This window comes from Panthera uncia, chromosome B4 (assembly GCF_023721935.1).
Source record: "Panthera uncia isolate 11264 chromosome B4, Puncia_PCG_1.0, whole genome shotgun sequence".
In the NCBI taxonomy this organism is placed as follows: Eukaryota; Metazoa; Chordata; class Mammalia; order Carnivora; family Felidae; genus Panthera; species Panthera uncia.
This window is the reverse complement of record NC_064809.1, coordinates 56,627,200-56,649,848: the sequence shown is the minus strand read 5'-3', so window position 1 is coordinate 56,649,848 and position 22,649 is coordinate 56,627,200. Positions and strand designations below refer to the sequence as shown.

Below are 22,649 nucleotides of genomic sequence, written 5' to 3'. Positions count from 1 at the left end.
AACTGCTTACGATTCTGCCTGTGTTTTGCAAAAACGTGGGCATGGATTGAGGCTGCGATCCCGCAGAAGCACAGTTGGCAGAAAGGGGGCGGAAGAAAGACGAGCGTGGTTCATTTCCACGCAGACGTTTCGAGTACCTTCTTTGTCAGTGGTGGTTGGTCGACTGAAGTCTGATGCTCAGACCTTCCTTTTCTTTTCGAACTTCCTTCCTTTTCTTTTCGAACTTGCTCACAGGATGTCCCTCCTCAGGCTTTTTCACAGCCGCGTTTGTGAACGGAGGTGGAAGACTGCTCGCCGCTCCCTCCCCTACCTGTTTTGAAGTTTGGGAAGGAAGAGGAAGCTTTTTTCAATCGTTAAGATGCATAGGAGGTGGGGGGTTTGGGGCACGAGGTCTTGGGGTGTCTCTGGCTGTAAACAGGGGTTTCCTGGTGGGTGTATGCAATGAAGGAGGGAGGTGCAGAAGCGGGGCACGAGGGTGGGAGAAGGGGGGAAAACCGTCTCATCGCTGTTAAAAAGCTGAAGGCTAGTCTTTGGCTGGTGGAAATTAAAGCTTCTGCGAGTTACAGATCTTAGAAGCCTAAGGGCATTCTTTTATTAAACTGAGTGAGCGCCTTAATGGTTTTAATTCTTATGCTAATCAAGGGTAATTAGCCTAGCTGCCTATTACTTCTGATGGTTTAGGTGTAGAAAAGAACACTGGTTAAGTGTTTTCCTGGTGTCTTATACGTTGGAAAACTTCCTTGAGGTTAAAAACAGAAGAGCAGCTTTTTAAAAGAGTGTAAAAGATGGGCACATAGCCCTGCCATCTGAATATCTTGAAAGAGCTGTGCGACCTGAACTTTTAGGAGAAAGAAACCCACCTTTGAGCATTTTGAAGGAGGAAGATTGAAGTTACGGTTCTCAACTGCACTTACCCACAACCCGCCCCAATCTACAATTCCACTCTCAAGAAATAATATGTAAATGGTGCCTGTTTGGCCAAAAATTTCTACTGAGATTAAATAGGAACTGAGTGGAAACACTGTTCGGTGTTAAAAGGAGATCAGGCAAATGTGCCACAGTGACAAGATTTAGCAACCTTTTGCTTCCATAGTCAGATACTCTATTTCTGCGGTGCTCATTCCTGTCTCATTTCAACTGAAAAATACACTTTGATCACGTATGGGGTTAGGGATTAAAAGGTGAAAATTATGAGAATAAACACTCTTGCTTTTCTAGCTTTTCCCTGTCCTATGTGGAGCTGTCGTCTATTATGAATTTTTGTAAATTCATGGATATTCTAACATGAGTCCCCAAACTCCTACCTGTCCCTTTTACAAGGTAGTTTTATAACACAGGACACTAGAAGATATCCTCAAGTAGTCTCATATCTGTTTTTCTGATATCTTACTGAAATTGGGAAAGAAAAGATTGCTTTCTAGGCATGAGGTTCCTTCCGGTTTGTTTTTGTTATTTCAAAAATTTTTCACCGAAGTTTTGCTGTCATGATTATTATTATTATTATTATTATTTTTTACTGTTATTTGCCCATGGCACCAAGATAGGCTCTGTCTTTGGCACATTTTCCAGACAGGGCTCCCTTGCCTGGGAGCTTCTATTTTAAGATGGACACATGCAGCATGGGCAACCAAATAATGAAACTAGCATATACATTGAATAGGATGTGTCTAAGAATTGTAAGTACATATTATGATTTGCTGAACTAAGGTGGTGATTTAAGGAGCCACATATCTAAAGGGAAAGAGAGACAAGAGAAGTCATAGTCAGGGATGTGTGGGTAAGTGAAGGAAGTGAGAGGGTAGAGAGGGCTGTTTTGTGTGTGTGCAGGGGGCAGGTCCTGGGGCCTGGAAGGCAGAAGGGTTTACTTTTCAAATTCAGATGTGGCCCCTCAGTCAGAGCTCAGGGATGCGTAACCAGTTAAGCAGGCCTAACAAAAGGGCATTGGTAGCAACTGGTGGTGAGAAAAAAGGGAAAAGGGAGGGGAAAAAAAAAGACAATAATTTGTTTTCGTTAATATTTCATTTAGTGACTTTCCATCACTTCATTTCATTTTAGAACTACAGGGAGAAAGGAAGGAAAATTAAGAAAATTTTCCATTTGTATGGAGGAATTTCTCTTGCTCAATCAGCTCATTGAACTGGGGAAGGTCTAATTATTTGAAGTGGGTTTAAAACCTTATGAAAAAAAGTTGAAAACAGTCATTTGATTATTACAGAGATTTGTGCTGAGACTGAAAACAAGTTAGGAGCTGTGTATTTCCCCCATTGTGCTCATGAGTTTAGATTTTATCCCTCCGTTCAAGTCAGGACTTTTAGATCTGTAGGGAAGAAAAAATAATTTTTCCTCTACACCTTCTTAGGTTGTAAAACACAGATTAACAGGAGAAAAACAAAAAAAGTTTAATCCCATGTGTACTTCCTGTATACATGTGAGATATCCAGGAAAAGTGAGTAACTCCACAAAATGGCCCAAGCTACCACCTTAAAATATCATCCTCAGCTAAAGACCAAGGAAAGATGTTGGGGTGCAGTGAGAGCGGGGGAGCCAGGTTGGGAAATTTTCAGGCAGAGCACAGTAAACAAGAGTAAGATTGCAGATTTAAATCAGTACTTTCTCCATTGGTAAGTTTTTAGAGATTTAGTTATCCTTTTCTTCAGAGAAGAGACACCCTGTACAGGGGAGGAGAGACTCCCTGAAAAATGGAGATTTCCCTCATAAATATGAATTTCTTTCAGAAAAGGGCAACTTCCACTCTGTTTTCTGAAATTGTCCTATGTCTGACACCTCTCAAAAATAACTGGTCCAAAGTAATTGTTATGCCAGAGGCATATTTTTAGCATGGTATATTCCACTTCCCTTGAGTTCTTTATTTCTAATATCAGGTTGTAAACCAGTGAACAGTTGGATAGTAGTGTTATTAACCTGAGAGGTCTGGGCTTATGAGTAGACTATTTCTGTGCATAAATGAAGAGTTGTTTCTAAACTCTGGCCAGCTTGAGTGTTGGGTTGGTTATATCTTTTGGGGTTTCAAATTGTCTGCTTCTTTGAATGGCCTCTTCTCCGTGGGTGTAGGAAGATGGAAATTAAGAGCTTTCTCTTTTTTTCCTTTAGGCTTGGCAACAGCAACTCCTGTAAATAACAGATGCCACCCTGGGGAAACCCAGTGGAATGTTCATCCTTATGCCTAAGGGGATTTTGTTACCATATAATGGAGAGAATCTAGGACCTTCCATGATAGACATCATTATTTCAGTCATCCTCTGCTTTCTAAATGATACTAACATTCTTTCTGAGCACTGGAGGAAACTGGCTGCTCTGCTCACTTTACAGTTGTAAGTGTGGGCAGTCTTTGTGTTGTAACTTTATCCCCTCAACAGCTGTCCAAATGCTCTAAGCATTTAATATAACATATGGTAAACATTCCAACTGATAGGCTTTCCTGAGCCTCTGTAGCCCATTTGGTAATACATGTCATGGCCGTTCAACTAACGCCTCTGAAATTGGATTCTGTATAAATCAACTGAGACACAAATGTGAGGTGCAACTCAGATTTTTAAAATACTTCCAAATTAAGCATTTGGGATGCTCGGATTTATAAATACTACTTTGTCGATATTTGCAATCTTTATAAGATCTAGTCTGAGTCACACCATCAATGGTGAATGCAAAGCCAAAGCAGAATCAAGAACCCCAGCGTTCAAGTGCCAATTGCACCTATGCTTCTAATTAGTTCTCTTAAGTCCACAAGCTGCATAATATTACCTCTGCAAAATGAGCATTTATATGTTAAAAATAACTTAGAGGGGCGCCTGGGTGGCTCAGTCGGTTAAGCGTCCGACTTCGGCTCAGGTCATGATCTGGCGGTATGTGAGTTCCAGCCCCGCGTCGGGCTCTGTGCTGACTGCTCAGAGCCTGGAGCCTGTTTCAGATTCTGTGTCTCCCTCTCTCTCTGACCCTCTCCCGTTCATGCTCTGTCTCTCTCTGTCTTAAAAATAAATAAATTTAGAAAAAAAAATTAAAAAAAAATTAAAAAAAAAATAACTTAGAAATTAGATCACCTTATTAATGCAGCATAGCCCATCACATGAACATTTTTTTTCTCTTGTCATATTGGCTGTGCCTTTTTTTGTGAGAAAAGCTATTTTACACAACACTTCTTTTGTGTTCGGTGGCTAATGGGAGAAAGAAAATCTTAAAGAGATATTCAAGGTGCAAACATATAGAAAAAAGTTGAAAAGAGGGAACAGAGAAGACAAGCTAAGAAAAAACAAAAGAGGAAATTATATTACCACAAACAGTATTCCAGAGAAGTTGTACTGAAAAACACATGATTCTTTGTAATTGAAAAAGTGTAAAATACTTGTGAAATTCAGCTAGTTCCCTTAACACTTGTCTTAGAGTTCATCTGAAAATAATTGATTTCTTAGTTCTTTGTTGTGATATGTAGGTCTAAATATCTGATCGATTGCATTTATAGTCTACCCTAGTCTGAGAAATGTTTTTCCTATTTTAACTGTAAATGGCTATTTGCCTTAGGAAGCCCTAACCAGCCTAGGATGTAATTAGAGCATTCAAATTCTGACTCCTTGTATGTCTAGACAGAAGGGACCACCTGTTGGGGTGTTCTATGCCAAACATTGCCATAGATATCTCTTACGTGACCAACAAAGGTCTCAACAGAGTTTGGGCATGAGGCCAAGGATGTATTTGCACAGGATGATTGCCCAGCAGTTGTTACCATTCGACCACTACATTAAAGGGCGATTTTGCCTAGTACATTTTACTTCATTTTAACTGATTCAGATTCAAAGTTATATTGTTTTGATTTTAGTACTAGATGTTCAAGCATCTGAAATCACAATAAATGTTAGTTTGAGCTTCGAAGATAAAAAGTAGAGTTAAAATGGAGCTATAAAGTTTACAATGGAAGCAGAATGCATTCCTCACGGATTCCATGGTTTTCAGTGCTGTGAATGTTATATATACTTGCAAGGTGAGTGTTGGTGTTTATAGAAGAAATACATTCAAGCTTGAGGAAGGACTTCGTTGCTTAACTAAGATGATGCTTTATATTTCTGAATGCCATATAAATTACATGACATTGAATTGTAACCTCAAAACATTTGTATAAGGAAAGCATTGCAGCTATTATTAACCCTGTTTTAAGGACAAGGAAAATAAAGATCAGAATACTGGTAGTGTTTAAGGTCACAAATTGCAAAGCATAATGAGAAATTAGAGTCCAATGAGCTATCCATTTTACCAGTCATTCTAGCCTCTTTTGGGTCTGATAGCATGTTGTAAATCTTATGGAAAGTACAAACAATCTCTCTAGCAAAATTTACAAACATACTTAGCAATAAAATTGTGTGTCTCAGTTATTTGTTAGTAAAACCAAGATGAGAGACTGATGGGAAATACTGAAATGATCTAGTTATTTAGAGCAGTAGAGAGCTATTGGCTCTTGCCTCTGCAATCAGCTGAGGTGTGAAAATATATAAAAGATCCACACTGTCCTTTGACTGTTGAAAAGTCCCAAGTAATCACCTGCCTTTAGCTCAAACAGAAAGGCAGTTTCCTTATTTTTTATCAGGATGTGAGTTATCAGTTTCTTCTTTATGTTTTATCTCATAAAGATCTAAGGTGTATAGTGTAGGAGAGGAATAAAAACTTTTCTAGTACCTTCTTAGGTTCTGTTGTTGGGGCCGTGCAAATTAGACTGACAAAAGAGAGATTAACAAGAGAAAAAGAAGTTGATTAGCTCATGTAGCATACATGCACAAGAGAGAAATTCAGTGATGAGTAACTCAAAGTTGTGGTCAGAATTTGGGCTTACATAGCATCTTAACAAAGAACGATAAATTTGTAGAAAAATAACAAAGAAAAAGGCACAGGTTTTAGGTTTTCAAGTGCAACAGACTGGGCAGATAAATACATTTGGGGAAACTAATGGGGTAAGGTTTGTGTACGTCCATCTCACTGCTGACTGTCTTAATGCTGTGAAACTTCCTTAGGAGAGGGGATTTCTCAGAAGTGTCTGCTTTTAGTCAGAGAAGGGAATCTCCAGGAAGGCGTCTTTCTCCATCTCATGGATCTCCATTGCCTTTAGCTCAAAGTAATCCTTATGTCGGGGCACCTGGGTGGCTCAGTTGGTCTGCCTTCGGCTCAGGTCATGGTCTCACGGTTCATGAGTTCGAGCCCCACATCAGGCTTGCTGCTGTTAGCCTATTAGTCCAAAGCCCACTTTGGATCCTCTGTCCCTTTCTCTCTACCCCTCCCTTGATTGTGCTCTCCCCAAAACAAAAGCAATCCTTATATCAAAGTGACATATTTTGGGGTGGCACATTTTGATCCCTTATACTATTCATAGACTAGAACTTGATTTACAGAATCTGCACCCTAATATCTTTGATCTCAATGTAGTTTTGAAGGGTGTGCATGGCTGTTTTGTGAAGCAGGGTTAATACACAATTTTTTACTAGAGCTTAATAGTTGGGGTGCCTTGTTTTCCCATTTCTTAGCTATAAATTCCCCACTACAGTGCCTGTCAAAGGGGCAGGCATACAAGGCCATGTCCTACCTGGTGACCGCACCCTAGCCACAGATGATTGTAGCAAGGGTGGATATTTGACCCAATTTCAACCATCGTTTACTTCTTTCTTATTCTCTTGTCCCCCGTGTTCAACGAGATATCGTACCCTGCGGATTCTCTTTTCTCCATATCTATATGCTTTCTCTTTCCCATTGCTAATGTACTGATTTATGCTCTCATTACTTCTTACTTGAATTTTTCTCAGAAGTCTCTCAACTGGTCTCAAGCTTAATTTTCCTAAGGCACTATTTTGATCATATCATTTCTTCACTCAAAATACCTCTATGACTTCCCCATTGTCTACTGAATTTAGCTTAGTGCATAAGGTCTTTTTCTAATCTGTTCTTTCTATAACTTTTCTATCTGTGCACTCCTCCAGTCATAATGGGTAGGTTTGCTCTACCTCAGAATGAGGTCTTATATTTCCACATATTCCCTCCTAACCTCTTTGTCTCCATTTATGCCTCTCCCTGTCTATGCCCTCTGGCACACCCCTCACTATGTGGCTCACTCCCCAGGCACGTTTTGAGAAGAACATTGACTACTTTTAAAGGGAAATGAATATGGGTGGAAGGTGGTGGAAGGAAATAGTAGGGTTACATTTTGAAGTCAGGATATAAGATACTGATCATATCCTATAGTCTCTCTGCGTTCACCTTTCCTCTCCTCTGGCATGAACATCCTACCATCATTGGTGCTTGGTAGATTAGTTGAGCTAAATCATCTACCTGTTTTAGGCTTCATAGATCAGATCAATTAATCATGTTTTATACCTCTTCGTGTTGTGTACCTTTTCAAACAGCAGTTACATCTTAACATCTGGATTTGTTCGGAGTCAAAGCTTTAGTTGACTCCCAAAAGACAAAGGTTTATAAAGACATAGAGAACAGTAAATATTTACATGTTTTAATGCCTAATTGACAGACTCATTTTATTTATTTATTTTTAAATGTTTATTTTTGAGAGACAGAGAGAGAGAGAGCATAAACGGGGGAGGGGTAGAGAGAGACATAGAGGATCCCAAGACTCTGCGTTGACAGCAGAGAGCCAAACGTGGGGCTCGAACGCACAAACCATGAGATCATGACCCGAACCAAAGTCCAACACTCAACTGACTGAGCCACCCAGGTGCCTGGCCAAACTCATTTTATATAGCTGTTATTTTCTGATTGACTTTTTTTTACAGAATGTCAGTGGTGAAACTATGTAGATTGCAAATAAACTGTAAGCATAAACAATTTAAATGTTTCTGGGAAAATTCATAGCAATATGAACTGAATACCATGAAATTCCTAAAAAATAAACCCAGTAATGCCAGTCTGCTAAATCACTACTGTTTTCATATTTAGGCAGGTTGTAAAGGGAAGCTCCCCTGTCATATCCCAAGGAACTGACTTAGAATATTGAACAAAGTCATGTGTCTGGGAATGCTAACCAATTCCAATACTGTTTAACATGTTTTTTTGTTGTTGTTGCGAACAATGCAGTTTTTAAGCAAACTAATTAATGCATACACTGACAAACAAATCCAACAAAAGAGGCACTTAGAGGCAGTGTTCATTGAATACTGGAATTTTGAAAGAAAAAATCTATTAGGTCATTTTAAGCATTTACTTCTGCCAAAGAAGGATTGTCCTTTCAAGTTTATTTTTCTAGCTTTCAATTCTATTCCACTTAAATATCTCAACAACTAAGACTCTTCAATTCTTCTGTGGGCAGTTCTGCCACGTAGTAGTCACTGTTTAAAGTTTTCTGATAATTAACTTCTTTTTCCTTTCAGTTATATACATCAACCATTTTTGCTTGGCTATGCTTATCATTTGCCATGAGTCTATATGCTTTTTAAAAAATATATAACATTATGTATGTCTTCATGACTTGGTTACAAAGTACAGCGTTGTTAACTAAACTGGCATTTTCTTTTGCAGTAACATTAGAGCGAATATTCTACTAGTAATGTCAGTAATTCAGTGAATATATAGATAAAGGATGTCAATGAGGTTTGTGCGTCTTTAATAATTTCATGCATGAGTCTTAACATTAACGTCATCCCTGCTGGTAAACCAGGCACCTTCCTTCCTCTTAACCAATGTTACGAGAACATTATTTACAGTAACCCATCAGCCCGCCACTTGACTTAAAAGGACAACACTTTGAAGCTGGGAATGAGGAGTCATTAGCAGCCATATGAACTTAACTACATAATAGCAGATAGATTTAATGGTTCAACATCATTGTTAAGACTTAGCTTAATTGGAAGTGTCTTGTATTTACTTGTAAATGTGTGAAATGATGTATGAACAAGAGTATTTATTGCAGCATTGTTTGTAAAGACAAAAGATTGAAACACACCCATATATTCATCAGGTGTTAAAAAGAATGAGGTAAAAAAAAATCAGTAGAGGGAAGAATGAGTAAGCTCTTTCTATAGATAAGAGGAAAATCTCCATGAGCCTTTTCACTGTACATGTTTATGTAGTGTTTGATTTTTGACACATGAATTTATTATGTTCACAATTGAAATGAAAAAGGAAATGGAAATGCTGTAGAGTGAAATTAACTTGACTCTAAAGCTATTGTCAAGAAAATCTGAAATACTGGGTAGTTTAGCACAATTTGGTTAAGACCCAGGATATATACCTTGACAAAATATCTAAACGGTTGTATTTAATTTTTACTAACTGAAAATGATCTATTGAGAAGGCAAGTTAAACACAATGTGGACACCAAACTTTACAGTAATTGTTATATTAAGAGTATACAAACTCTTCTTCAAACCTAAAATGTATATATTACAATAATGACCGGCAAACAATGATTAATTCGGGTTTCATTTAATTAAACACTTATGTAGCTCTTACTAAGGCTATCAGGCTTTGTATTAGGTAATAGGCAAATGGAAATAGTTCAAGCATTATCCTCACTCTTGAGAAATAACCACTCGGGGAGAGAAATGTATAAAAAGCAAATGCAGTAAAGTATAACAGTTGCCACAATAGAAGTCTGCACAAGGTACAGGGGAGCATAACAAAGATTAGTCAGAGAAATCAGAAAAGGCTTTATAGTGGAGGTGAAGGTTGAGCAGAACCATGAAAGAAAGCCAGGTGACCAAGGGAGTAAGAGCATCTTAGGCATATACATGTTGTGCTTTTATCCAACCTCAGATTCTGGACCTAGATTCCCTTACCATAGAAGACCATGAAGAAAAGCATATCTGGCTTTCCTTCCAGAACACTGGTAAACACAGACAGCCCCCAGTATCCAGCAAACTCCAGAGAATGAACTATGGGAACTCACAGCATTGGCAACCTGACAAATGTGTTAAATGGGCCCTATTATACTTTTTTTCATGAAGCCCTCATTCACCTTCACTCTCTCTGTGTTTTCTGTCTTGACTCAACCCTCACTAGAACCTCCCACCCAAATTTGTCCATAATACCCTTTGCAACTCAGTATTAGCACATCCCCCTTCACCTTCACTAAATATATATTGATCCTTCTGGCCTTAGGTGAGGTCATTTCCCTACCTTCCACTGGTGCACCTTCTCAGAATTGGAAGGGGCTGATCTCCTTCACTATGTCCAATGCAGTTTCCTGTGAAATCCCTCTGCTAATCATGCCATCAGTCTGTGTACCCTCTCTCCTCCTGTAATGATCATTGAAAGACCTCCTGGTTACTTTGCCCCCATTATCCCCTGAAGATTTTAGCACTTGGCTCCCAATTCTCTCTTCCAACCCAAGTCTTGTTTTCCTGTATTATTTCAAGGTACATGGGTGGCTCATTTCCCTTTTTGGTATCTCAGTCACTTTAATTTCTCATCTCCATTAACTTGCTATATTTCCCAGATGCAACGCACACCTATGGCTATACCCTGGACTTTTGAATGACATTAAATTACAAGTCCTTGGGTTATTTTTGGTCCAAGATATATCTGATATTTGTACAGCTCTCTCCATTTTAACTTCCTTGTGTCCAGTTCAAGTCACTGTCTTCTCTTCACTAAATATACAGTAAAACCTTGGTTGCGACCATACCTCATTCTGGAAACATGCTTATAATCCAAAGTACTTGTATATCAAAGCAAATTTCAAGAACTTTTGGCTCAGTTGTGATCATGTGACACTGGCATCACGTACTACTCCTATTGCAAGACATCGCTCATTTATCAAGTTAAAATGTATTAGAAATATTTGCTCATCTTGCGGAACACTCGCAGAATGAGTTACAATCCAAGGTTTTACTGTGTGTGTATGTTTCTTGCTCACGTCTTGCTCACCTCCACCTCCTACCCCTAATCTGTTCTCCATAGAGCAAAGTAATTATATCATCCATCTGCTTAAAAAAATTCGTGAACCCCTTTCAGTTATGCTTTGAATAAAACCCAAAGTCCCTACCATAGAAGTCCCAGAGGGATCTAGTTCCTCTCACCTTTGCAACCATACCTTGTTACCCCTTAGCCCCCAAACTTTTTCTTCAGGGCTTTTGTACTTGGGAATCCCTCTGCCTGGAAGGGATTGTCTTCCTACTCCTGATCTAGCCAGCGTCTTATCACCCTGCCAGCCTCAGACTGCATGTTGTTACCTCACAAAGACTCTCATGACCCCCTGTGATTCCCAGGCTTTCGGAGCACTAACTGCAATGTGTAATTGTTTATTGGTGTGATTATCATTGTGGTTTTGGGACTGATGTCTGACTCTCCCACTAGATCATACATTTCTTAATGGCAGGCAACATACTGCTTTTTACTACCATGCAACCGTACGTATTCTAATACCTGGCCTGTTATAGATGGTTGATGAGTGTGGTAGGCTCAATAATGGCTCCTCGATGATGTTCATGACCTAATTGTCAGAAACTGTATTATAAAGGAGATTTTGCAGATGTGATTAAGTTACAGATCTTGAGATAGGGAGATTTTCCTTGATTATCTGGGTGGGCCATTGTAATCACAAGGGTCTTTACAAGAGGGAGCAGGATGGTCATGGTCAGAAGAAGATGTGATAATGGAAGCAGAGGGGAGTGTGTGTGTGAGAGAGAGAGAGAGAGAATTAGATTTGCACATGCTTCACTGCTTGCTTTGAAGATGGAGGAGGAAGTGGCCATGAACCAAAGACTGTTAAGCGGCTTCTATGACTTCTAGAAGCTGGAAAAGGCAAGTAAGCAAATTCTCATCCTAGCACCTCCAGAAGGAATGCATTCAGTGTGAACACATTGCCTTAAGACTTGTGACTTCCAAATCTGTAAGATAATAAATTTCTGTTATTTTAAGCCACAAAATTTGCACTAATTTGTTACAGCAGCATTAGGAAATGAATACCAAAATGATTTTGGTACCTGGAAACAGGGTGCTTCTGTAACAAATACCTAAAAATGTAGAAGAGGCTTTGAATTGAGCATTGGCCAGAGAGAATGGAAGAACTCTGAGGACCATAATAGACAAAGCAGAGATTGTCTTGAAATGAATGGACTGCTGGTTAGAATATGGAAACCAAAAGTGCTGCTGGTGAGGACTTAGAAGGAAGTGAGGAATAGGATACAGAAAATGTATAGAATCTTACAGAATATTTAAAAAGTCACAAACTATTGGTAGAAACAGGGATGTTAAAAGCACTACCAATGAGGGCTCAGGAAACATTGAAGAACGTGTTCATGGAAACCTGAGGAAAGGTCATCCTTGTTAAATATGGAAGAAAGCTTAATGGAATTGTGTATTATAGTTATGTGGAAAGCAGAACTTGTAGGTGATGAAGTTGGGTATGTAGTTGAGATTTCCAAGCCAAATACTGGTTTCCAAACAAAATACTTACCTCCTTTCCATTTCCCTCAGGATGATTACCTCAGATACTGTAATGCATTTATTGGACAAATGTTCGTAGAGTACCCACTATGTAAATATCAGGCACTGCTAAAGATCTTGAGGCCATAAGGATGAAGAGTTGGCAAAGTCACTGCCCTCCTGGCCATTGCAGGGAAAGGTCATGTAACATGGTAGTTATGAGCACAAACCGGGGCCAGACTGTAGATGTTTTGAGTCCTGGCTTTGCTTATGATCGACCTCTGGCAAGTTATTTGTGCCTAAGTTTTCTTATTTAAAAAAAAAAAAAAAATTGTGGGGGGGCGCCTGTGTGGCTCGGTCGGTTAAGCGTCCGACTTCAGCTCAGGTCATGATCTCACAGTCCGTGAGTTTGAGCCCCGCGTCGGGCTCTGTGCTGACAGCTCAGAGCCTGGAGCCTGTTTCAGACTCTGTATCTCCCTCTCTCTCTGCTCCTCCCCTGTTCATGCTCTGTCTCTTTCTGTCTCAAAAAAAATTAATTAATTAAAAAAAAATTGTGGTAATAATAGTACCTTACCTCATAGAGATGCTGTGAGGATTACATAAAATAACAAGTGTAAAGCATTTGTAACAGCACATGATCCAAAATAAGTCCTATATAAATAGTAAGTAATATCATAATTTACTCTCATATACTGGTACCAAATATTTCAATTAGTGGTGTAATAGGAAGAAAATAAAATGAAATGATGTTATAGTGACAGAGTTGAGGGGAAGCCAGACTCATTCATACTGGCTGGTCAGGGAAATCTTCAGAGAGAAGGTGAACTTTGAGCCACGACCTGAGCACTGCATACACAGGAAAACACTATAGGGTGATTTGAAAATGAGCATCCCATGCAGAGGGAGGAACAAATGAGATTTCCTGGGGTTTAGTGAGCCAGGGAGAAAGTTATAGGAATGAAAACTCCTTTAAATGGTGCTGAAGAGCACCATTTACATTTTACATTTTACATTTTATTCTAGTGCAGTGAATGCCCCTGGGCAGGGGTAGGGAGAAGGGAATGGAGGGTGGAGGGTTGGGTGAGTGTTGAGCCACAGAAAGATCACATTTTTAAGAGTCATTGGTGAGTCAAGTAGTGTACTATGGTCACATTTTTTTCTTGCACAACATTTGCTTTTCCTGCAGTTATTGCATTATTTTCTTCCATTTATTTACTTTACTATGTATTTATTATGATTCTTCCTGCCTGCCCAGTAGGGTTCCGAACAAAATTTTGCATAGGTCAAATGTCAGTTCCTCTTTTTCTCAACTCTTTTTCCCACTACCCTCCTTATTCTTACCCCAGTCTGTCCTGGTATCTTTCTAAGACTTCCCCTTAACCTCTTTTACCCTCTGTGTTAGGTCTCCAGACTTTTGGATCGTATGGCTTCCTCTTTCTTGGTTTACTTCCTTGTTTGTGTGGAGAATTATGCTCCAATAGTTGTCAAATAAAGAGCACAGGAGAGGTCAGTGTTTTGATCCTTGCATGCCTCAAAATGCTTTTGTTCTACTATCACTACATTGGTATTTGATTGTGAATAACTTTCTAGTTTAAAAATGATTTTCCATAAAATTTTAAAATAATTGCCTTATTGTTTACTAGTGTCCTGTGTCACTAATGAGAACACCAAGGGCACTCTTAAATTTTTTTTTAACTTTTTTTTTAAATTTATTTTTGAGACAGAGAGAGACAGAGCATGAACGAGGGAGGGTCATAGAGAGAGGGAGACACAGAATCTGAAACAGGCTCCAGGCTCTGAGCTGTCAGCACAGAGCCTGACGTGGGCTCAAACTCACAGACTGCAAGATCATGACCTGAGCCGAAGTCGGACGCTTAACCGACTGAGCCACCCAGGTACCCCAACACCAAGGGCACTCTTAGTTAAATACACTTTTTTATGTAACCTATTTTTTGTTCTTCCATGAAGTATACAAGATCTCTTTTTATTGCTTGTGTTTAGAAACTCTATGATGACATGAGTCCTTATCCATCCTAGGAAGTTTTCTGGTCATATGTCTTTGATAGTTTCTTCCCCTCTTCTTTCCCTGTTTTCTTCTTCTTAGACTTATATTAGTTTCATGTTAGACCCCTGTAACTGATCTTCTCATTTTTAAATTTTTTCTCTCCTTGTATCCATTTTTTTGGGTTAGGGGATGATTTTTATCAATGTTTTTCTTCTAACCTTTTTCTTGAAATTCTAAAATTTTAGCCTTCTTATTTCTAAGAGCTTTTAAAATTCTCTATTCCTATTGTTTCGTGAATAAAAGAATCTTCCCTGTATTTCTGAGGAAGTTAATTAAAAAAAAATTTTTTTAATGTTCATTTATTTTGGGGAGAGAGAGAGACAGGCAGACTGCAAGTGAGGGAGGGGCAGAGAGAGAGGGAGACACAGAATCTGAAGCAGGCTCCAGGCACTGAACTGTCACCACAGATTGAACCCACGAACTGCGAGATCATGACCTGAGCCAAAGTCGGCCACTTAACAGACTGAGCCACCCAGGAGGCCCTCTGAGGAAGTTAATTAAAACCTATATTTTTGAGAAAATTAATTAAAATATTTTCTTTTGCTCTCTTCATCGCCCCTCCCTAACACCCATTTTTGTTTCTGGTGTTTTTTTTTTTTTGGTGGAGGAATTTACCTTTCTTTTTGTATTTATTTATTTAAAAAAAATTTTTTTTTTAACGTTTATTTATTTTTGAGACAGAGAGAGACACAGCATGAACGGGGGAGGGGCAGAGAGAGAGGGAGACACAGAATCGGAAGCAGGCTCCAGGCTCTGAGCCATCAGCCCAGAGCCCGGCGCGGGGCTCGAACTCGCGGACCGCGAAATCGTGACCTGAGCTGAAGTCGGACGCTTAACCGACTGAGCCACCCAGGCGCCCCGGAATTTACCTTTCATGTTAGTAGGCTTTCTTGAAATATCTGGTGACTTGTAGCAATCTATCTAGGCATTAAGAAGCCTATAGAGAAGTTCTGCCTGGCTCCTTCTCTGGGTGTTTCGGTTATATGACCACATGGAAGTGACTAGGCTGTTTCACTGGAGCACTCCCAGATAATCTTAACTCTAGGTATGTTCTCAGGATATTATGTAGTTTTTGCAAGAAGAATCATCCAATTTGCAAAGGACTTCCTGCCAGTGTTCTACAGGCCCACCAGGGGTAGGGGACTACGAATTTCATCATTAAGTGGGTTTTCACTTAATCCTCTAAAAACAGTGTTTAGATTCCCTCAGACCTGGATCTTTTGTGCTCATTTCTTCCATTTCCTGCTGGAATCTGGAAGGGGTAGTTACACTGTGGTGCTAGGTGGGTGTAGAGACACAGAGGTAGGCGTGTGTGAACCTTCTATGGGTGAGACAGGATGTCAAATGAGACGGTGGCCTCCACTGAGGCTCTAGTGCTAAGCACAGAGGGAAAAGTACCTCCATGTTCCAAACAGACATGTTTGGTGTACCCAAAGAACTTTCTGAACAACAGCAAAACCAATTCTGCAACCTTGAACTTCTTAACTTATCTCTAATTTATATTTAAGAGAAGGCTAGAGATTGAGCAGGCAAGGCAGAAGAGGCAAATTTGGGGAGAAAAAATTATTGGCCAAGCAAGGTGTGTTTGCCATTTCCCCTTCTTTATTTACCCCAGAGGAGGGAGGGGGTGATATTCTCATCTCTCCAACAGAATACTTACCAAACACTCTGTGAGGAGATTTGTGGGTTCCTTTGCCTTAAGGGTCTGGAGTGGAGCCTAGAGGCTCTTGAGAGCACTTGATGTCTGTTCCCTGGCCTATTGGTGTGGTATATACTGAGATTTGACTCCTGAAACAGTCAAGGCTGGCTGATACTGCCTGTGGTGGGAGAGTCAAGAAAGGGTGTTTGTCAACACCATGAGCTATGTGGACTTTGAGGAAAGGTGCCATATTGGAATCACCTAGACGGAACCCTGCCCAAGAAGGCTGCTTGCTGGGGCAAGGAGAGCCCAGCTATTGGAGGCTCTGTAGGGCATAATGCCAGAGCCAGAGCTGAAGGAGCATCATTAGTGAGGCAGAGCATGTATCTTTGCAGTAGGGAGCTGCAGGGCAGAGGCCTTCTTTGGTGGTGGGGGTAAGGGAAGAAGGGTATGTGAAGAATCCATAAATGCTCTGTGATGCACATATATATATATATATATATATATACGCGCACACACACGCACCACATCTTTATCCATAATTTGGCTATTGTTGATAGTCCTGCTATAAATATTAGGATGTTTTGAAGAGTTCAGGCCAGTTTTTTTGTAGGGTGTCCCACATTCTAGAGTTTGCTTGTTATTGCTTTATTAGATTGAGATTGAACCTCCTGGTAAGAGGTAAGAATACCACCAAGGTAAGATTGTATACTCCTCATTGCCTCACATCAGGAGACACACAGCGTTTGTTGGTACCTCCATTAGTCATGTTAAATTTGGTTATTTGGTGAAAGTGATGCCCAGCATCTCTCTCCCTTGTAAAGGGGCATTCCCCTCCTCCCCTTTTAATTAACATGTAATTAGTGCATGATACTTTGAGACTGTGTAAATACCCCAGTCTGCAACAACTTTTCATTTGATGACCTTAGTATCCTGTAACTGGTCTAATTCTATCATTCTCAGCATCAATCAGCTGATTCTGGTATAAAGAAAAGGTTTCCCTTTCTCTCCCTTCTCTCTCATTATAATTTGTTATTGTTATTTTCTTACAAGTTATTAAGAATTATTCACAATATTTTCAATAAATTGATGGCAATTTATGGTCTTCTCCATCTAGAAAAGAGGAAATGAGAAAGTAAGTTACCAATACACTTGCTTGAAATTGTCTAGTGCTCGAATCATGCCATCATACAGACTAAAAAGCTACCTGTGAAAAATCAACTTGGATTTTGTTTGTTTTGCAATAAGATCTGACAGCAGCTGAGTAAAAATTAAACAAATTGATCAGGATCGTCACTGATTACAGAAATAGATGGGGACTGCCCACACTACTTTCTACTGTAGTATTCATTAAGTGCCCCCATGTAGTCTGAAGGCCTGGGTTCTAGTGTCAGCTCTGCCTCATTCTGGGCCTTTTATTCTGGTCAAGGCAGCCTTCCTGATACCCACTTTGGGTATCTCTAAAGTGAACATAAGAAATATACTTGAATCCTTCATGTCTCCTTCCCTCAAAGACAGCTCCTCTCTTCTGCATCTCCATGGTTAATCAAGGCCTCTCAGTCTATTCCCATGCAGAAGAGAGTTAATGAAGCAGGCCTGAGAATGCCAGTCTTGGAAACGTCTGTTTGCAGGGTTGGCCCTTGGCTGTTGTCTAGGAACTTGGATTTTGAGAGCGTTCCCACAATTCCCCGATACTATTTGTACAAACAATGTGGTTTTTACTGAACATCTACTTTCCTTCCAGGAGTGTGAAATTTTGGTATGTGCTAGGTAGAAGGTGCTTACATGACCAGCCCCCAGTAAAGACCTTGAGCACCGAGTCTCAAATGTGTTTCCCTGGGAGACAGCACTTCACATGTGTTTGTGGTAGAGCCCCTCCCTAAGGAATGCAGTGAAAACCTCAAGACAAGGGAAGGCAACCTGGCTATGTGCGTGTGCACATTTGTCATGACTCCGTAACATAGAGCGCCTCTTCAGATTGTATGTTACCGTAGACTGGAGACAAAGGAGCCAAAACTGTACGAAAGGCCACCAACCCCTGTTGCACTTAGGGCTCAGCCTTTTGGGGTCTTTGCCCACTGAGCCCGTACTGGCACGAATAAAGCTGCTTCATGGAAAGAAAAGCCTCAGTGTCCCCACCCTCTTTGTGTGAGTCGCTGCTGCCCATTGTCTCAACTTGTTGCTGGAGGAATGAGGAGTGTTCTGTGTGATTCCCCTGGAAGAGGACTCTTGGACGGTTGTGCCTGGCTTCCTCTGAAATTTGTCCCACATGCCTTTACCCTTTGCTGATTTTTGCCCTGTGTCCTTTTTTATCCTGTAATAATTCATAGCCGTGAGCACTGGATCCTGTGAGTCATCTTAGCAAATCATCAAACCTCTTCCAATTTTCGCATCTCTAAAATAGGGTTTATAATAATAATAATAATATCTACCTTATAGTGTTGTGAGGATAAAATGTGTGTGGAACTAAGGGCCTGATGAAGGGTGCATCTGATAGAGGGTGGTTGTTATTATGGAGTATGTTCACTGTTCCCATAGAGCACATCTTGTGTTCATGTGTGTATGCTCATATCTTTTCGTCAGGTAGCACTATTATATCTATTCAAGTAAATTAACTCTCAAATCTTTGATGACTCATCTGATGGGAACGCCAGGTTCACATGCCAGTTTATAAGGGCCCCTGGTTCTTTCACTAAAACGTACATGTGTGTTCACCACCTAACAACTATCAAATAAGTAATTTGGGACTTGTTTTGTCGTCTGAATGTGTCCTCCCCAAAATCACAAGTTGAATCTTAACCCCCCAAGGGAATGGCATTAGGAGGTGGGGCCTCTGGGAGGTGACTAATCCTTCAGGACTGGGATTACTGCTGTATCAAAGAGGCTCTAGACCGATCCCTTGCCCCTTTGTCATGTGAGGACAATGAGGAGTCTGTAACTCAAAAGAGGGCCCTCCCCAGCCATGCTGGCACTGCGATTCTGGATTTCCAGATTCTAGAACTGTGAGAAGGAAATTTCTGTCGTTTATAAGCTTCCCAGTCTGCGGTATTCTGTTATAGTAGTCCGAATGGACTAAGACAATTTTCCCTTTTTTCTTCTTTTCTTTTATTCATGCTTTCCTTTGTCGTGTGCCTGGTAATCTGTAAACGCAAACTATATATTCTAATGGCAGAAAGTTACAGAAGTGAGGAAGGGGCATGGAGTGGATTTAGAGAGGAACTTTGAAGTTTCTCAAGTTGTGACTAGTGGGAACTATTAAAAGAAAATGTTCCAAGGATACATCATAAATCCACGTCCTCTACAAACTTCTTACAAAGTTTGTCCGTCGGCTGCCTTGAGATGGAGGGAATGCTGCTGAATGTCTCATTAAATAATACAAAGGTCTCCAAGGTATTTGATATCTCTTAGGATCAAGAAAGCAAAGCACTGAGGATGCCTCCTGACTGGTATGTAACATGCCTCAACACCACAAGCACCACACTATCAAAGCTGACTTTCAGGAAGAGTACAAATCAGGCTCATTAAAGGCAGAATCCCAGAGGATATTGACTTTTGGCTCTGTGGCGCCAGATTTAGAGCAGTCTCACATTCAGAGTCCTGTATCCTGGAGAACTGTCCATTCGTGCTATTTACATATGTAAAACATGATGGGGCGAGACTGGAGGCTTTGGATCCAAATTGGCTGTCCCTCCCTTGTCTGCCATCTGGGCAGTGCACTTTCTGCAGACTGCAGAATTGCTACCGCTCCCTGTCTGCTCCTGTTTTCTGTTCAGGCCCCAAGAAGCTGGAATAACTCCCCAGAGGGCATCCATCTTCCAGTTCCTCTTGCTCCAACCCATTCTATACATTCTTGGGAGACTGATATCACCCGTAGCCTTTTTTTTTTTTTTAATTTATTTTGAGAGAGAGTGTGTGTGCATGTGTGTGTGCCCAAGTGTGGAAAAGGCAGAAAGAGAGGGAGAGAATCCCAAGCATGCTCCTCACTATCAGCACAGAGCCCGACGTGGGGCTGGAACTTACAAGCCGTGAGATCATGACCTGAGCAGATAGCAAGAGTCAGATGCTTAATCGACTAAGCCACCAGGTGCCCTACCTGTAACTTCTTGAATCAAGTGCCTTAAAAATGTTCCCCATTGCCCATAGAATAAACTAGTGGCATACATATTCCTTAATAATCCTTGCCCTGCCTCCCCAAATCATTTCTCGTTAGTCTTCTTTATCTTATACTTCCCCCAACTTCCTGTGACTAAACCTTACTTACTTTTTACTGCTATCTGCTTTAAAGAGTTGTATGGTGATGATGAATTGCAATTTAGACCTGTTATAGGATATTTTATTTGATCTGACATCATTTATGACCAATAGGCTATTTTTCTGATGATTTGAAGTAGCTGGAATCACCACGGCAGAAAACACCATGTAAACATAAAACACACAGGTATGCTAACACTTTTAAAACTGTCTTGTTTTATGGCAGAAGATAGACTGGTTGAGAGAAATGCAGTTATTTGTTGAGCCTATTTTTACCCAGTAGGTGATTGCATTATTTTAAAGTCATAAGATCTGCTTTTATTTTGTAAATGAATCCCATTCAAATGCCCAAAGCGAATTGCTATTTAAAAGCCATTTGTAGGGACTCCTGGGTGGCTCAGTGAGTTAGGCCGTCCCACTTCACCTCAGGTCTTGACCTCCTGAGTTTGAGTCCCTGGTTAGTCTCTGTGCTGACAGCTCAGAGCCTGGAGCCTGCTTCAGATTCTGTGTCTCCCTCTCTCTGCTCAGTCCCCATTTGGACTCTGTTTCTTTCTCTCTCTCAAAAATAAAGAAAACATTAAGAAAAAATAAAAGCCATCTGTGGCAAAACTTTAGCATATCAGAGACCCTATGATACATCTGTTTTGTAAATTGAGACTGTCATCTATTGGGCTTACTTACAGTGGGAAAAAATGTTTGCCACCATCATTGGTGAGAAAGAGCTTCCATACCATTTTTTTTTTTTAAGTAGAGAAATAAGCTAACCAGACTTTTTGAGGAAGCAAGTTTTAACTCACTTGAGGACTGCACCAAATCCAAAGAGTAAAGGATCTCCAGCAGAAAATTGCTCCAGTAATCTGAGGAAAGGCTAAAAAACACTGTGGACCTCCTAGTACAATGGTAGAAGTTCTGGCCACGTGGAGTGGTCTAAGGCCATGTGTTCCTTAGATGCTTAGGGAGCGTCTAAGGCCAAACCACCTTTTCTCAGCCAGGCAGCAGTATTCTAAGGAAGCCACGCAGCAAGGTTCGGTTTTAGAGAAGTGAAGTATCTGTAGATCCTTTCTTCACTCTAAAATGATAAATAATTCCAGTTTCACAGATGCCAAAATTTCTCTAAATACCTTCAGATTCAATGTGAATCTTCACTGTAATAATTATAACCAGCATAAATTGAGAATTCACTGGGTGCCAGCATGGGCTTTTGTGAATGTCTCATTTGGTCCTCATGAAAACTCTGTTACTTAAAGCATTTCACAAATGGGGAAAGTGAGATACAGAGAGATGTGATAACTAGATTAAGCTTGCAAAACTATGAAGTCTGGCAATGTCACTCTACAGTCTATGTGCTTCACTGCTGTATTATAGGGTCTCTTTAGAACCTTGATAACCTTATATTAAAACAAAGAAATGACTGTGACATATTCTGTTCAATGGTTTACAAAATGCTCTCACTTACGTATTTCATTTTTACCTCTATAGGGAAGGTAGCTGAACTTCAGAGATATTAATGTGAGGTTTAGAGACATTAGCTGATATGTCAAGGTCACATATGAACTACAATGAGCTAGAGCTTGAAACAAAATCTTGTAATGGACTCAGAACTCATGTCTTAATAAGATTCAGAAAAAAGTTCCAAAGGGACTATCCAGAAATTAGAGGACATAAGCAAAATACCTTGTAAGTAGATGAAGGCGGTTTTAGTGCGTAAGCTTCAATATATCGATGACACAGAGCTTGAACAAGTGAGCACATTGAAAATCTATTTTTGATTCTTTTATGCCTGACACAATACAGTTTATACAGGTGTCTGTTTTCTTGCTCTCTTGCTCTCCCTCTTTCCCCATTTGTGTGTGTGTGTGAGTGAGAGAGAGAGAGAGAGAGAAACATATCAGCTCGTCTATCAATTTTTTTCTTACCGTAATAAGTTTAGCCAACATCCATCATATTAATTTTTACCTTACACAAAAACATGGTGGATTTATACATTCCAAAAATTTATTCAGAAAATATTTTTTGAGGTTCGTACGTTAGCCTGGATGTGTACTAAGGCCCAGAAATCCAAAAGAAAATGAAGTCACTGCCCGACAGGCAGAGACTGCTGTACAAACAAGCAAGGCAGTAATCAAGTGTCATAACTGCTCTAGTAAACGTAAGGCTAATCCCGTGTCTCCAGCCTGCAGAACTTACACCCCTAGGGATGCAAGATGACTTTCCGCAGCAGTACACGGGACACATGAGTGTTAGGAAGTCAACCAAATTCAAGGCTCCTAACCTTTCTGTAAGTCTTTCCTAAGCCCTGCCAAGGAGGAAGCATCTTGCCAGTTC

The 22,649-nt window shown here is 40.2% G+C and overlaps 1 protein-coding gene across 2 annotated transcripts in view; it reads left to right on the top strand.

Annotated features, from left to right (window-relative positions):
- BCAT1 (branched chain amino acid transaminase 1) overlaps positions 1-22,649 on the top strand; it is a 99,929-nt gene that overhangs the window by 218 nt on the left and 77,062 nt on the right. The window lies entirely within an intron of this gene.